The 17,619-nt window shown below is 38.2% G+C and overlaps 2 protein-coding genes across 6 annotated transcripts in view; one reads left to right on the top strand and one right to left on the bottom strand.

Moving 5' to 3' along the window:
• Positions 1–17,619, bottom strand: part of MED12L (mediator complex subunit 12 like) — a 385,357-nt gene that overhangs the window by 210,041 nt on the left and 157,697 nt on the right. The gene's annotated exons all lie outside the window — the stretch shown is intronic.
• P2RY14 (purinergic receptor P2Y14) overlaps positions 1–17,619 on the top strand; it is a 41,813-nt gene that overhangs the window by 19,992 nt on the left and 4,202 nt on the right. Inside the window, exons 2-3 of one of the 5 annotated variants that reach the window (XM_027875731.1) lie at positions 6,178–6,202; positions 14,198–14,288. The exons of 1 other annotated variant lie outside the window; for it this stretch is intronic. The gene's annotated coding sequence lies outside the window, so the exon portion shown is untranslated. Of the gene's footprint in view, positions 1–6,177; positions 6,203–14,197; positions 14,289–16,720; positions 16,891–17,619 lie in introns of those variants that run through there. 3 more of the 5 variants (XM_027875732.1, XM_027875730.1, XM_027875734.1) reach the window with 3 other exon arrangements.

The raw sequence follows: 17,619 nt of genomic DNA, 5'->3' as shown, positions 1-17,619 counted from the left end.
AAGACTTGAGGGCTTCTCATCTCCTTTCCCTTAAAGTCCCATATGGGTCTATGAAAGCCACTTAACCCTGATTGCCTCACCAAAAAAAAAAAAAAAAAATTGGGGGCAGCTAGGTGGTGCAGTGGATAGAGTACCGGCCCTAAAGTCAGGAGGACCTGAGTTCAAATTCGGTCTCAGACACTTGACACGTACTAGCTGTGTGACCCTGGCCAAGTCACTTAACCCCATTGCCCAGCCCCCCCCCCCCAAAAAAAACCCAACCAAACCAAACCAAACCAAACAAACAAAAAAAAACCAAACAGGGCCTGGTGTAGACAGAGGAACGCTGAATTTGGTGTTGGCAGACCTAGGTTTGGGTGCCAGGTCTGGCACTTACTTTCTGTGTGATCTTGGAGAAGCCACCGCATTCCCCCTGATGCCCTGGCACTGAAATGTGGCCATTCCTTCCATCATGATTCCAGGAGCATTCTGGATCTCTCTCTCTCTTGTCCCCATCATCTCCTTTATTGTATGCTTCCTTGCATACAATCCCTCCCCAAAAGAACCAAAGCTCTGGGACAATAAGGCCTGAGTCACTTCCATCTTTCTTAGCACAATACTTGGCACCCAGTAGGTGCTCAACAAATATGTGCTGGATAAATGAATGTCTCCTCCTCTCCACAAAATAAAGAAGCGTGGACTGGTTGACAGCTAAATCCTATGACAGGGAGAAGCATGCTTAAATAATAGAAGACATGACCCACATTAATATAGCATTCTGTGGCTCAAATGAGATAACATTTGTAAAATGCTTACCAGAGAGCCCATAGACATGTAGTAGGTGCTTAATAAATGCTTATTCCCACTTTGCTTATAATGCATTTATGGCATATGGTTATGATGATGAAAAAAATGCAAGTAGTATTATTCCCATTTTATAGATAAGGAAACTGAGGTTCAAAAAGGTTAAATGATTTTGTTCTCTCTCCCCTATTTCTTGATCCTCCCCTTCCTGAGCTCCTCTTGTAAGTTTCCCTGATTTGTTTTCCCATCAGCAACAACCACTCTCTTTCCCCTAAATTCAAAATGTTTTGGTTTCTTTTTTTTTTTTGCAATTACATAATGCATTTAAAGTGTAATATTGTGTAACATAGTTAACTGTGTATTATGTACAAGAGCTTCCAGAGAATGTCACCGCCTATCAAAAATCCCCCTTTCATTTGGATTTTGCATAGGATATGCTCAATATATGGCAAGCCCATGTCTCCGTTTCATTCCTTGACTGACAACAATGATCTGAAGATTAAACAAAGTTTTCTCTGTGATGATATCAATCCATCAGTCTGAACTCTTATTAACCGCTTATGCTCATACAACAGGACAGGAACATTGTCTTCTCTAAATTTTCCATTTTCCTAATAGTCTAGGTGTTCTTCATCACATGGAGTACTTTGTTAAGTAAATGAAATTACAGCTTCAGAAACAGAACATTGACATTCAGAAATCAGTTATTTCTTTTCTTTTCTTTTTTTTTTTTTTTTTTGTGAGGCAATTGGGGTTGTTAAGTGACTTGCCCAGAGTCACACAGCTGTCTAGCTGTTATAGTGTTATAGTGTTTGTGTCTGAGACTTGATTTGAACTGAGGTACTCCTGACTCCAGGGCCGGTACTCTATCCACTGTGCCACTTAGCTGCCTCTAGAAATCAGTTATTTCAAAGCAGCCGGGCAATACTGAATGGGATAGAGGAAGAAAAGATTACGTGGAACAAAGAGACATTAGAGGCAAGGAAATCAATTAGACTGCTTCTGGATATGCAGGCATGACATAACATGGAGGGCTTGAACTAGAATAGTAGCAGTAGGACGCCACTAACATTTATATATATATTAACTTATTTGCGAGGTAGGTGCTATTATGATCTCCATTTTACAGATGAGGAAACTGAGGAACAAAGTGGGTAAGTGACTCGCCTAAGGCCACACAGCTCAAAACTGTCTGAGGCAGGTTTTGAACTCAAGTCTTCCTGAAACCAGGCCCAGAGCTATATACATTGCATCATCTAGCTGCCCCTGAGAAAGAGACAAAAGGAAAAAGCTGAAGGACATTTCAAAGGGAAATGAAATAGGACTGGATGACTGATTGGGTGAAGAAAAAGAAGAATATAAAAAAGAGGATGAACTAAGTGTCCGTCCCTCAATTGATTAGGGAGGGCGAGGCATGGGGACTAGTAAAATGGCGGGAGACGCTGACAAATTAGGAAGTCACATTTAGAGGGAAAGGCAACGAATTCACATTTACGGTTTGAGCCGACATTCGGGAGAAGACATCCTAATTAAGAGGCCACATACTAGTTGCTTTCATTCTAATTCTTTGATTCAAAACGAACATTTGGAAAAATAGCTCTTCGTCGGCCAATCTTTAGCTGGTGACGAAAAACCACTAAAAGCTCTCCCCAGGGTTGGAATGGAGATTCACATTCAGATTTAGTTCCTTTACAGGGTACCGGAGCATAATGAAAGAAACGCCTTTGTGAAGTCAACACTTGTCCTTGGTCGAAGCATTAGGTGCAATTGCACAGCTCAAAATCAATGTCATAAATTAAAGAAAGATCAGGCATGAAAGTTATACGAGTTCTTACGACCAGTCCCAAATGAAAATATTTTTGCCGTTTCCACAATTATTTTTTCATTCCCCCCCCCACTTAATAGCATTTTATTTTTCCCAATCACATATAAAGATAGTTTTCAACATTCATTTTTATAAGATTTTGCGCTCCAAATTTCTCTCCCTCCTTTCTTTCCCTCCCCTTATGCAAGACAGCAAGCAATCTGATATAGGTTATACATGTACAATTATGACAAATATATTTATACGTTAGTCATGTCGTGAAAGAAGAATCAGAACAGAACCACAAGAAAGAATAAACAGAAACCAAAAAAAAGTGAAAATAGTATGCTTCAATCTTCATTTAGACACCATAGTTCTTTCTCTGGATGTGGATAGCATTTTCCATCTTGAGTCTTTTGGAACTGTCTTGGATCAGTGTGTTGCTGAGAAGAGTTAACTCTATCATAGTTGATCATCATATAATGTTGTTTTTCCTGTGTGCAATGTTCTCCTGGTTCTACTCACTTCACTCATCAGTTCATGGAAGTCTTTCCAGGTTTTTCTGAAATCTGCCTGCTCATTATTTCTTATAGCACAAGAGTATTCCATGACATACATACACCACAACTTGTTCAGTCATTCCCCAATTGATGGGCATTCCCTCAATTTCCAATTCTTTGCCACAACAAAAAGAGCTGCTATAAATATTCTTGTACATGTGGATCCTTTTCCTTTTTTATGACGACTTTGGGATCAAAGGGTATGAAAAGCTGGGTTGCCCTTTGGACATAGTTCCAAATTGCTCCAGAATGGTTAGATCAGTTCACAACTCCACCAGCAATGTGTTCCAATTTTCCCACATCTTCTCCAATATTTATCATTTTCCTTTTCTGTCATATTAGTCAATGTGATAGGTGTGAAGTGGTACCTCAGAGATGTTTTAATTTGTTTTTGTCTTATCAATAGTGATTTAGAGCTTTTTTTTCCCTTATGACTACAGATAGCTTTAAGTTCTTCAACTGAAAACTCCCTGTTCATATCCTTTGACCATTTCTCAATTGGGGAATGACTCATATTCTGATAAATTTGACTCAGTTCTTTCTATATTTGAGAAATGAGGCCCTTATCAGAAACACTTGCTGTAAAAATTGTTTTCCAGCTTTCTGCTTTCCTTCTAATCTTGGTTGCATTAGGTTTTATTTTGTGCAAAAACTTTTTATTTAATGTAATCAAAATTATCCATTTTGCATCTCATAAAGTTCTCTATCTCTTGTTTGATAACAAATTCTTCCCTTCTCCACAGGTATGACAGGTAAACTATCCTTGCTCTCCTAATTTGCTTCTGGTATCATACTTTATGTATAAATTATGTACCTATTTTGACCTTATTTTGGAATACAGTCTAAGATGTTAGTCTATGCCTAGTTTCTGCCATACTGTTTTCCAGTTTTCCCAGCAGTTTTTGTCAAATGGTGAGCTCTTATCCTAGAAGCTGGAGTATTTGGGTTTATCAGACAGTGTATTACTATAATCACTGACTGGTGTATCTTGTGTACCTAACCTATTCCACTTATCCACCACTCTATTTCTTAGCCAATACCAAATAGTTCTGATTAGTGCTGCTTCATAAAATAGTTTTAGATCTGGTATGGCTAGGCCACCTTCCTTTATATTTTTTTCATTAATTCCCCTGATATTGACCTTCTGTTCTTCCAGATGAATTTTGTTATTATTTTTCTAGCTCTATGAAATAATTTTTGGCAGTTTGATTGGTATGGCACTGAATAAGTAAATTAATTTAGACAGAATAGTCATTTTTATTATACTAGTTTGGCCTACCCATGAGCAACTGACATTTTTCCAATTGTTTAGATGTGACTTTATTTGTGTGAAAAGTGTTTTGTAATTGTGTTCATATAGTTCCTGCCTTGGCAGGTAGACTCTCAAATATTTTATATTGTCTACAATTATTTTAAATGGAATTTCTCTTTATATCTTTTGCTGCTGGGCTTTGTTGGTAACAGAAATGAGGGTTTATTTTATATTCTGCAACTTTGCTAAAGTTGTTCATTGTTTTAAGTAGTTTTTTAGTTGATTCTCTAGGATTGTTTAAGTATACCATCTTATCATTTATAAAGAGTGTTTTTGTTTTCTCCTTGGCTATTCTAATTCCTTCAATTTCTTTTTCTTCTCTTATTGTGAAAGTTAAAATTTCTAGTACTATATTGAATAATAGTGGTGATAACAGGCATCCTTATTTCACCCCTGATCTTATTGGGAAAGCTTGTAGCTTATCCCCATTGCATATAATGCTTGCTGATGGTTTTAGATAGACACTACTTATCATTTTAAGGAAAACTCCATTTAGTCCTATGCTCTCTAGTGTTTTAAATAGGAATGGGTGTTGTATTTTGTCAAAAGCCTTTTCTACATCTATTGAGATAATCATTTGATTTCTGTTAGTTTTATTATTGATATGGTCAATTATGACATAAAATTAAACCAGCCCTGCATTGCTGATATAAATCTCACCTGGTCATAGTGTATTGTCCTGGTGATAAATTGCTGTAATCTTTTTGCTGGTATTTTATTTAAATTTTTTGCATCAGTATTCTTTAGGGAAATTGGTCTATAATTTTCTTTCTCTGTTTAGACTCTTCTTGGTTTAGGTATCAGCACCATATTTGTGACATAAAAGGAATTTGATAGGACTCCTTCTTCATCTATTTTTCCAAACAGTTTATACATATTGGAATCAATTGTTTTTTAAACACTTGTAAATCCATCTGGCCCCGGGGCTTTTTTGTTAGGGAGTTCCACTTCTCTTTCTAAAATGGGCTTATTTATTTTATTTTCTCTTCTGTTAAACTGGGTAATTCATATTTGTTGTAAATACTCATCCATTTCAGTTAGATTGTCACTTACTGGCATGCAGTTGGGCAAAATACCTCCTAATTATTGTTTTAATTTCCTCTTCATTGGTGGTGAATTCACCTTTTTCATTTTTTATACTGATAATTTGGTTTTCTTCTTTCTGTTTTTCATGGAATTAACCAAAGGTTTATCTATTTTATTAGTTTCTTTTTTTCATAAAACAGCTCTTATTTTATTTATTATTATTAGTTCAATAGTTTTCTCACTTTCAATTTTATCAATCTCTCCTTTGATTTTCAGAATTTGTAATTTGGTATTTAATTGAGGATTTTTAATTTGTTCTTTTTCTAGCTTTTTTAGTTGCATGCCCAATTCGCTGATTTGCTCTTTCTTTTATTCATATAAGTATTTGAAGATATAAAATTTACCCTAAGAACTGCTTTGGCTGCATCCCATAAGTTTTGGTATGCTGTCTCATGGTTGTCATTCTTTTTGATGAAATTATTGTTTCTATGATTTTTTGTTGCTTGACTCACTCATTCTTTAGCATTAGATTATTTAGTTTCCAATCAATTTTTAGTCTATCTTTCCATGGCCTTTTATTACACATAATTTTTACATCATAATCTAAAAAGGATGCATTTGATATTTCTGCCTTTCTGAATTGATTGTGATGTTTCTATGCCCTAATACATGGTCAATTATTTTTGTTGTAGGTGCTGCATACTGCTGGAAAAAAAGGTATATTCCTTTCTATCCCCACTCAATTTTCTCCAGAGGTCTATCATATATAACTCTTCTAAAATTCTATTGACCTCCTTAACTTCTTTCTTGTTTATTTTGTGGTTAGATTTATCTAGTTCTGAGATGGGGATATTGAGGTCCCTTACAAGTACAGTTTTGCTGTCTACTTCCTGTAATTCACTTAACTTCACCTCTAATAATCTGGATGCTATACCACTTGGTGCATATATGTTTAGTACTGATATTACTTCATTGTCTAAGGTAATTTTTAACGAGATATAGTTTCCTTCCATATCTGTTTTAATTAGATCTATTTTTGCTTTTGCTTTGTCTGAAATCAGGATTGCTACCCCTGCCTTTTTTTTTTTTATTTAAGTTGAAGCATAACATATCCTGCTCCAGCCTTTTACCTTTACTCTATGTGTATCTCTCTGCTTCTCTGCATCTTTCTTGTAAACAACATATTATAGCATTCTGGATTTTAATTCAGTCTGCCATCCACTTCCGTTTTATGGGAGAGTTCATCCTATTCACATTCACAGTTACGGTTACTGTGTATTACCCTCCAACCTATTTCTCCCCCACCCCCATTCATACTTTTCTCTTTCCTTTCACCCTGTCCCTCCTCACCAGTGTTTTCTTTCTGACCACCACCTCCCTCAATCTGCCCTCCCTTCTTTCAGCCCTTCTTTTCTTTCCCCTTTCCCCTCCAACTTCTGCCCTCCCTTCTGTCTTCCCTTCTATCAGCCTCCCTATTCTTTCCCCTTTCCCCTCCTACTTTCCTATAGGTAAGATAAATTTCTAAACCCAAATGACTGTGGATGTTATTCCCTCTTTGAGCCAGATCTGATGAGAGTGGCTCAAACAATGCTCACCTTTCTCCCCCTCTACTTTAATAGATCTTTTGCATCTCTTCATGTAATGTAATTTACCCTATTCTGCCTCCACCTTTCCTCTTCTCCCAGTACAATCCTTTTTTTAACCTTTAATTCTTTTATATCATCATATCAAAGTCAAGTTACCTCTATACTATTTCTAGCTGCTCTAATAGACATATACTTTCTCAAGAGCTACAAGTATCATCTTCCTGTGTAGGGATGTAAACAGTTTGACCTTACTGATTAATATTTTTTTCTTTCCTGTTTACCTTTTCATGTTTCTCATGAGTCTTGTATTTGAAGATTTTTCTGTTCAGTTCTGGTTTTTCATCAGGAAAATTTAAAAGTTCACGATTTTATGGAATGTCCATCTGTTCCCCTGAAAGATTATGCTCAATTTTGCTGGGTCGTTGATTCTTGCTTGTAATGCAAGCTCTTTTTGAGTTCTAGAATATAATATTCCAAGCTCTAAGTTCCTTTAATGTAGAAATGGCTAAATCCTGTGTAACTCTGAGTGTGGCTCCTTGATATCTGAATTGTTTTTATCTGGCTGCTTGCAGTATTTTCTCCTTGTCCTGATAGTTCTGGAATATGGTTACAATATTGCTGGGAATTTTCAATTTGAGATCTCTTTCAAGAGGTGATTGGTGAATTCTTTCAGTGACTATTTTACCTTCTGGTTCTAGGATATCAGGGCAGTTTTCCTTGATAATTTCTTGAAAGATGCTGTCCAGGCTCTTTTCTTGATCATGACTTTCCGGTAGTCCAATAATTCTTATTTCTCTCCTAGATCTATTTTCCAGGTCAGTTGTTTTTCCAGTGAGGTATTTTACATTTCTTTTGTTTTCATTCTTCTGATTTTGTTTGACTGTCTCACAGAGTCATTAACTTTCACTTGCCCAATTCTAATTTTTAAGGAATCATTATCTTCAGTTAGCTTTTGTACTTCCTTTTCCATTTGACCAATTCTACTTTTTAAGGAGCTTTTTTATTCAGTGGATTTTTTTTTTCCAATTTGGCCAAAATTGTATTTTTTAAGGAATTGTTTTCTTTAGCCAATTTTTGTCCTTCCTTTTCCAAGCTGGTGACTCTCTCTTGCATAACTCTTGTTTCTTTTCCCAATTTTCTTCTCCTTCTCTTTTTTGATTTTTAAAATCCTTTTTGAGCTCTTCCAAGAAGGCTTTTTGGGCTTGAGACTAGTTCATATTCTTTGAGGTTTCACAGGTAGGCATTTTGACATTGTTGTCCTCTTCTGAGTTTGTGTTTTGATCTTCCCTGTTGCCATAGCAGCTTCCTCAGGTTAGGGCTCTTTTCTGTTTTGTTTTGTTTTTTTGTTCATTTTCAAAGCCTATCTTGTGACTTTTAAAGTTGAACTCTGCTCCTGGGACACAGGGGGGCACTATCCCAAGCTTCTTGTGCTGGAGGCCAGGGACCTGGTCACTGGCTTTCTGCACTGGAGGCCTCCGGGGCTCATGGTTTGCCCACTGTGCTGGGGTGGCCTAGCCTACTCGCTCCTGTTGTGCTGGAGTTCTGTGGCTGGCAGTTTGCCTTCTGTGTTAGGGCTGGGGGCCTCACTGCTGGCCTACGTTGTGGCTAATGACTTCCTGCTGGCTTGTCTGGACACCATCTGTACTGGGCTGTGCTCCCCTTTTACCCAAGTGAGACAGACCTTTCTTTAAGTCCTAAGTTATCTTAAGGTGGAAAATTGTTTCACTCCATCTTTTTGTGGGTCATGTCACTTAAATGTTTAGAGGTTTGATTTAATGTGGTTTCTGAGGAAAACTGGGGAGAACTTAGGAAACTTCCTGGCTTCTCTCTACTACGTTGGCTCCACCCCCGGTTTCTACAATTTTCATTAAACACAAGAGTACAAGGATTGGATTTGGAGAAACATAGTTTAAGTAGTGATGGGGAAGTTGATATAAATACAAAACATCACTCACTGTATCTTCAAAGCCTTTCTTTGTGAGATATTTGTGAAGAAACGAGAAGAGCTCTAAGAAATTACAGCTTCAGAAGTACCCATCATTTAACCAACCCCCAAAGAGAAGCTACATTGAGATGTTTTCCTAAGGTTGTATAGCATAGCCTTACAAGAAACCCTGCCAGTTTCCTAAAGGGCTCCCTCTGATGTCAAGCAGAATTATGCTGAGATATCAACTATTAACAGACCAAAAGGAAATACCATTACAGGTTCAGGAAATATGCTGCCCACAGCTCTCATTCGTCACGATGTTTGCAATCACTCCCCAAAAAGTAGGCCCAGACCCAACCCTGCTGTTTTTTAAGCTTATTATAAAACTGATTTTATGTAAGGCACTTCTAAAAAAAACAATCCAACTCTATAAAAACATTTTCCAGGACGAACAAATTGCCTTCTCACTGGTTGAGGATGTTGGTTAATAATAATAATAAAACTAGCATTCGTAAAGCAAAGCATAGATTTCATTTGATCCTCATGACTATCCTAGGGGATAGGTGAATTATTAGCCCCATTTTATAGCTGAGAAAACTAAGGATGAGAAAGGTTAAATGATTTGCCCAGGGTCACACATCTAGTAAGTATCTGAGGCCAGATTTGAACTCAGATCTTCCTGACTCCAAGTTCAACTCTTACCAACTCCACCACCTAGCTGCCTCATGCAAATTTTTCTTGAAGTTTCTTTTTTATCAATAAGCATCAATTTTTCTGTCCCTCTCTCTTCTCCCTTTCCCCACTAAATGAACAAAAAGAAAAAGAAAAAAAACTGTTGGGCTTTTTTTTAAACAAATATGCGGAACAAAAAAAAAATTCCCACATTGGCCATCTTGAAAATCTATGTCTCAGCCTGCACTGAGTCCATCCACACTAATCAATCTGCTAGAATCATGTTTCTTCTTAAGTTGTTTGTTTTTACCATTTTATTGTACAAACTGTCCCCCTGGTTCTGCTAACTTCACTCTGCAACAGTTCATACAAGTCTTCCCAAGTTTCTCTGAAACTGTCCCTTTCATCCCTTCTTATGGCATAATAATATATTACATTCAACTACCATGATTGAATTAACCAATTCCTTAATCAGTGGCCATCCCCTTGTTTGCCAATTCTTTCCCACCACAAAAAGGGCTGCTATAAATATTTTCACACCTATGATTTCCTCTTTCTCTGATCTCTTTGGGTGTGGTAGAGGCCTGTTAGTAGGCTCACTGAGTTAAAGAGTATGCACAGTTTAGTTACCTTTTTTTTTTGTTTTTTTTGAGAGTGTTTAGTTCTAAATGGCTAGAACGATTCACAATTCCACCAGCAGTAGAACCGAGTTAATGGGCCTGTTTTCCCATAGCTCCACCAACATTTGTCACTTGTCACTTTCCTTGTTGTCATCTCTGTCAATTAGATGAGTGTGCGATGCAACCTCAGGGTTCCTTTAATTTGTACTTCCCTAATTATTTGGAGCATTTTTTTTATATGGCGGTTAACTACTTGATTTCTTTCTTTCTTTTTCCCCTTCTCTTTCCTTCTGTGTCTTTCTTTTCTAAAATTGCCTATTCATATACTTAGACTATTTATCAACTTGGGAATCTGCCTGAAATTTTTATTAAAAAAATGGAAAAAAAAAAAAACCACAGAGAAAAAACAAGGCCAACAACACATGGGAACATTTTTTATCTCCCAAATCCCCCAAATGTCTACTTTTTCTAAAACCACAGTAGAACTTGGACATCATAAATAGATGAATCTAACTGTTTTTCCCTGTTCCCATGCAGTTTCCTATTCTTTTTCTCTTCTAGTTATTGGTCTTTCTCTAATTTGAGGTTGTGGTCTTTATTCTTTATTGCCATCATCATTCTGGCTCTGTCGGTCCCCACCAGCCCTGACAAGGCCAACAATATGGCATCGTGATATGGATGGCAGTCATGCCAATTTTAGAAACCTTCCCAGTGTCCTCTATAGTGGATTACTATGTTCTGTGCTCACCAAGCAGAAAGTGCTGTCACCTTTCAGCTGAGGGTGATGAAGACCTGGGAATTCAGAACTGAATATCAACCAAGATATTTAGAAGCAAAGTATCTAAACATCCTGATTCTCTGTCAGGATGGGTGTGCTTCTCTAAGGAGCCTTTACTTCCATTCCTGAGGGGAGAAAACCCAATTATTTATTCCTGTAGAATATAAAAACATGCCCTTACAATAGAGCTAGGTGATGCAGTAGATAGAGACTGGGTCTAGAGTCAAAGAGACCTGAGTCTATATCTGACCTTAGACACTCACTAGCTGTGTGACCCTGAGCAGGTCTCTTAACCTCTGTCTGCCTCAGTTTCCTCAACTGTAAAATGGGGATAATAATAGCGCCTATCTTGCAGGGTTTTTGTGAGGATCAAATGGGATAATATTTGTGAAATGCTTAGCAAAGAGCCTGGCATATAGCAGCACTTAATAAATGTTCTTTCCCCTTCCCTTATTCACATTCCATTGAGGTGTTTTCTGGTGCTATAGTTATGAAAACTGTCTCACAAGTAGAGTAACAGCAGCCAACTGATGGATGAATGAATCAGTATAAAATCATCATGGCGGGGGGAGAACGGCAGCAAACCAACAACTCCAGATTTAAGGCTGATGAAGACTGAGTCATCCCAAATCATGGTCAAGGATCTTTTACTTCCCTGACACTCACTGTATGACTACCTGCAAATTTCTTTAATTCTTCAAAATTATCTGTATGACAGGGAAAACCCGCACTGTCTACCTAAGAATTCACAGCCATAGTCACTTTAAACTCAACATATCTAAAACTAAATTTCTTTCCCCCCAAAACTCCCCTCTTCCTAGTTTTCCTGTTACTCTCAAGGGCATGACCGTCCTCCCAGTCTCAAAATGACTCAAAACGTAGGTGTCATCTTCGCGCTTATGCTCCATAGCCAAGTTTTTGTTTGGTTTTTTTTTTTGGCCAAATCATGTCTTTTCTACCATTCAGATTAAGCTGGCTCTGTCTCTCTCTGTCTTTGTCTGTCTCTGACACTCACACATAAACACACACACACACACACACACACACACACACACTCTCTCTCTCTCTCTCTCTCTCTCTCTCTCTCTGTGATCTAGTAATCCCCTTCCAGTCCCTCTAATAAAACAACTCTATCTCCTAACTCCCTTCAATGCGTAGAATCTTCTCTTCCTTCATCTTCGATCTCCTGCCCTCTGTAGCTTCCTTCAAGTCCCAGCTTCCCCTGGTCCCCCTTAATGCTAGTGCCTCCCCCGTGCCAATCACCTCCATGTTGTTTCCCCACTAGCCCACGAATTCTTTAGAGCAAGGACCAGGCCTGACTTACACCACAAGGGGTTTCATTAAAAGGCTGACAAGCCCAGAGGTAGGTTCCATGGGTGTCCACTTTCCAACCCCTATTTATATGATTTCTTAGAACAGCTACTTGGAAGAAGAAGGTGTAACAGTGCCTTCCCATCTATTAAGCTTACTCTTTGTTACTAGTTCTGATTAAAGGCTTGTGTAGGAAATTAAGACAGGGCAGGTAGGTGACGAAGTGGATAGAGCGCTGGGTCTGAGATTGTATTTGAATTCAGGTCTTCTTGATTCCAGGTTCAGCAGTCCACCTGCTGTTGTTTGTCCTTTGTTCTTCAAAAAGACCAATGACATCTGGAGAGTGGGCAGCTTGGTGATGCACTTGACAAAGCACCACCCCTGCAGTTAGGAAGACCGGAATTCAAACCTGGCCCCCCAGGCAAGTCACTGCACCTTCTTTGCCTGTTTCCTCATCTATAAAATAAGTTGGAGAAGGAAATGGCAAACCACTTTTTGCCAAGAAAACCCCAAATGGGGTCAAAAAGAGTCTGACATGACAGAAACGACTCAACAATAACAAAAGGAAATTAAGAACGTGGTTGCAGTTAGTTCTTAAAATCAGGTGTCTGAACTATGTTTAGGAAAGCAGAGTCAAAATACCAAGGTCCCAGTGGCCTACTGGGTAGGGGGAGGGGAGTAGACAACACATACTCTTAACACATCCTGGAAGAAATAAAACCTGAGAAAATGAAAGTGCCTGATCTCTCATTTTAGAATTGGAATATACACGATTGCCTCAAGTCTGGACAAGGATAGTACATGTATTAGATCCAGACAACACCATGAATTCAGAGTTTAATTTGTGAGATACAGGAATTAGTTTAATATGCAGAAAACACATTTTTCATTCTTTTTGTAAAATTTGTCATAAGTTTTTATGAACATTTTGATTTTTTAAAATATTGCCAAAATTCCTCCCAGTTCTTTATCCCCTTCCCCCTCCCAGAAAACCATCTTCTATACTATTTTTACTTCTTAACATTCCTAAATAGGCAAATACATCACCTAGAAATATATATTACATATTTGGGAAAAGGATGCATTCTGACACCCAGCAATGACCATGTCTGAGATACAACTCATGGATTTATTTTTTCCCAAGTCTCTGGATGTCTTCTTACTCTTATCACGCCATGGAGTCACACTTCACCTGTGGAGAGGTACTGGCTGGTCCTTCAGACATCATCTAGTCCTGGATTAGCCATCAACCAGCAACTGAACCTGGAATTCTGACCTTGTTAACCTTCTGCCAAACTTAAGCTATTATTATTACAAGGTGTATTTTAAAGTATTATTTTCAGGAAGGATACACATCAGACTTAACTGACCAAATCATACCAGGATTTATTATTAAATTAATATGCAAGAAAACAAAGTAACTCAATGAAATTTGAAAACTTAAAGAGTCTACCACAAAAATCCCACCCAAATCATAGAGCATTAGCCCGACCAAGGTCATGCAAGCCAAACTACTCACTCTCTTTCCAGAATCCTGAGATCCAGAGAAACATACATACATTCTAAAGAGAGCAATACACTAATAGCCAAGAAGAGGTCAAATAAGCGACTTGAGCAGCAACCAACAATTAACCCACAAGAGCATTAAAGACAGTATTAAGTACAGTCATGGTGAATCCACCCAGCATTAGCAGCAAAAGAAGTTTGGATAAAGGAGCACATGGAAACATGGCAGCCATCTGATCATCATATGCATATATTTTACCCCAAATTACTTGATTCTCATGTAATTTAATACATATATCTCTTCATACACAGGGTTCTTAAAGAAGGCTTCAAGATGGAAAGCATTCATAAGGCTGAGATATTCTAATGAAGGTCATCTCACTCTAGCCAAGGTGGAAGGAAAGTAAGAAAATTAAAGTTACTTCAATAGCTTTGCACACAACTGGAAAAACAAGGCAATTCCAAATAGCCAATGACATGGTATAGTGAAAATAACACTGGATTGGGACTTAAAAGACCTACTTGTCACGTCCTTTTACCTCTCTCAGCCTCAATTTCTTTATTAATAAAAAGAGATCAGACTAACATGACCTCTAATGGTCCCTTCTAGTTCAACAATTCTACGGTGGGATAACAATAACCATACAAATTTATGTTGTTCGTTTAAGTTTGTAAAGCATTTTTCTCAGCCTAATACAATCAGTCAATAAACATTTAAGCACCTACTATGTGCTAAGCTAAATACATTCCTATCTTCCAGATAAAATTGAGAGGTAAAAAGCCTTGCCCACAGTTATACTGTTACTACATGGCTGACGCAGGATTTATTGTTATCATATTGGTAACAATGTGACATATTATAATATAGCCATGTTATTATTAATACTATCAGCTAGCATGTATGTAGTGCTTTAGAGTTTCCAAAGCACTTCAAGTATGTTGGCTTCTTTGATATAGTAACCCTATAAAATAGGAGCTATTACTATCCCCATTTTACAGATGAGAAAACTAGGGCAAACGGGTGAAGTGACTTGCTCAAAGTCACACAGCTATTAAGTGGCTGAAGACACATTTGAATTTGGGTATCTTGACTCTAAATCCAGAGCTTCATTTTTCATGCCACCCTATAAAAATGTTTTTTTATTAACGAGACTTTAAAGGACAGCCATTTTGGCAGGAGTAGGGAGGGAAGCCAGAATGAAAGATAATCTGATCATGTAATAAGATAACCACTACAAGCCTCTTGGTTCTGCTGGTAGCCTCATGATGTCATAGGAAAAATCCAGGCAGGCACCCAGGATACTGGATGGAACCCCTGTGGCAAACTTACGGAAGGAGACAGCAACAGGATCATATCTGGAGATGGAAGGGACCTCAAGAGTCCATCCAGGCCAACCCACTCATTTTACAGATGAGGTAAATGAAGTCACTCACCCAAAGTGACAAAGTAAGCATCACAGGTGAGATTTGAACCCAGGTCCCCTTACTACCAAGCCGGATGTAGTTTCTATAGCACCACACTGCTTTGCCTGATGGGTAGTCCTGAATGGACCAGTTGAAGAGAACCACCACTATTGATGAGAAGAGAAACCTCCTTGAGTGTAATGCCTCCTATAACTCCTTATCAAGTAGAAGCTTCCAAAGAAGAAAAAAACTGAAGTGAAATGTGAAATTTCACTGATCTGAAAAAAATAAAAGATTTTAACTTGCATCCCAGAAGCAATGGACTTACCATCGAGATCAGGCTGGTTTTCTCCAGTACACATTTTCTCTACTTGTGGTTTACCTTTCCAAAAAGCGGAGCAAAGGAAATGCCCAAAGATGCCACTGCTGAATGACAAGTCTGTTTATGCATTGTCCATAAAGCAGGGTTTAGGAGGATCTTACTAGGATGTAGGTTCACCTCTTGAGACTCTGCGTGCTGAGAAAGGGATGACCTGCATTATAGAGGGAGTTTCCCCATTTGGGAGTTCCCTATATCAATGAAATCACAGGTTGTTTCCTTAACCCCAACCCCCTGACCACATTGCCATGTCTAAGGTTTAGCCCTGTGCTAAGGTTTAGCAATAAATGCATAAGACCTCATATCCCTATGCCCCTTAAGTTAAAAAAGATTCTTCAGGAAAGGTCTTTTTAACACTAAACAAAGTATAACAGAGCAATAAATTCTCCAGATAAGCAGAGTAATAACAATAATAATAGCTAGCATTTACATAGTTCTTAAAGGTTTTGCTAAGCACTCTACAAAAAGCATCTCTTTTTATCCTCACAACAATCTTGGGAGGTACATACTATTATTATCTACATTTTTTGTTACTCATTCCTTTTCAGTCAAGTCTGACTCTTCATGACCCCAATTTGGGGTTTTTCTGGCAAAGATTTTAGAGTGGTTTGCCATTTCCTTCTCCAGCTCATTTTACAGATGAGGAAACTAAGGCAAATAGGGTTAAGTGACTTGCCTAGGGTCACACAGCTAGTGAATATTTAAGAACTCAGGTTAATTCTGGACTTCAAGACCACAGCTCTCTGTCTACTTTGCCACCTAGATGCCCCTATCAGCACTTCATTAGAAGGTGCTGATTAAATAAACGTTCAATGAATTGAATTTCTCTGTCCTGTTAGGGAATGAGGGCTTCCATCTAATTTAAATCTCTGGTAATTGAAGATTACCAACTTATTAATCTCAATATTTTTTTCCAGGTGGTGCAGTGGATAGAGTACTGGCCCTGGAGTCAGGAGGACCTGAGTTCAAATCCGGCCTCAGACATATAATACTTCCTAGTTGTGTGACTCTGGGCAAGTCACTTAACCCCAATTGCCTCACTAAAAAAAAAAAAGTATGTGGAGACGGGGATTCACCTGTGAGCAAAGTACCCAACCTTTAGCGTGTGGTAACTTTTCAGCATCAATTTTGACTACTCACATATTTCTTTGCTTCCTTCCTGGTTTTTATCTGGCAACCTCAATTATATGGAGCACTGCGAAGTTATTTCCAAATAAGTGAGGTATAATTCATTCTATTATATAAAAACCATACGGCAGTTACCTTAAATTAAATTTAAAATTGTTACAATTGCATGTACTTCCTTATTATTGGCCTGTTTGTTTTTCTGTTTCCAAACTGATGTATAGCCTTGGGGTAGCTCTTAAGGACTAGAACAGGCCTGTACAACCTGCAGCCCACAGGCCACTTACAGCCTGTGGGCAGCTTGGACAGGCCAAAGGATTTCCTCCACATGTAAAAGATGTTTTCCTCTACATTTTTCACAGGCCACCTGAAATCTTTTGGTGTGTCCCAAGCCGCCATAGGCTGCAGGTTGTGCAGGCCTGGACTAGAGTAAGGCCAGATTGACTTTAGCTGAATCACCAAATGGTCCCCAGTTTCCAAAGCACCACATTGAAAAAGCACCATTTATGGAAAAATAAACTCAGGAGGCACTTGGAATTATTGATATTTTTAGGCAATGTAATCATTATTGTTTAGCACAGTGCCAGGTACATGGAAATGGGAAGAAGGCAATGGGGCCTGGAACTGGAATTTAATTGATATAAGAAATTCTCACTTGAGGAAAATCCTCTCTCTAAGCTTTCACATCGTGTCGAGTTGCAGACCTGAGAAACATGGCCTGTCAGAGATCCTACACAATAAATAAAACATGTAAAGCCCTGGACAGCATAGAATGCTGGGTCTAGAATCAGGAAGACCTGAGTTCAAATTCAGCCCCAGACACTTA

The sequence above is a fragment of the Vombatus ursinus genome, unplaced genomic scaffold (genome assembly GCF_900497805.2).
Source record: "Vombatus ursinus unplaced genomic scaffold, bare-nosed wombat genome assembly UNPS02014810.1, whole genome shotgun sequence".
Classification (NCBI taxonomy): domain Eukaryota; kingdom Metazoa; phylum Chordata; class Mammalia; order Diprotodontia; family Vombatidae; genus Vombatus; species Vombatus ursinus.
Note: the sequence above shows the minus strand (reverse complement) of the source record. Positions and strands in the feature narration are given on the sequence as shown.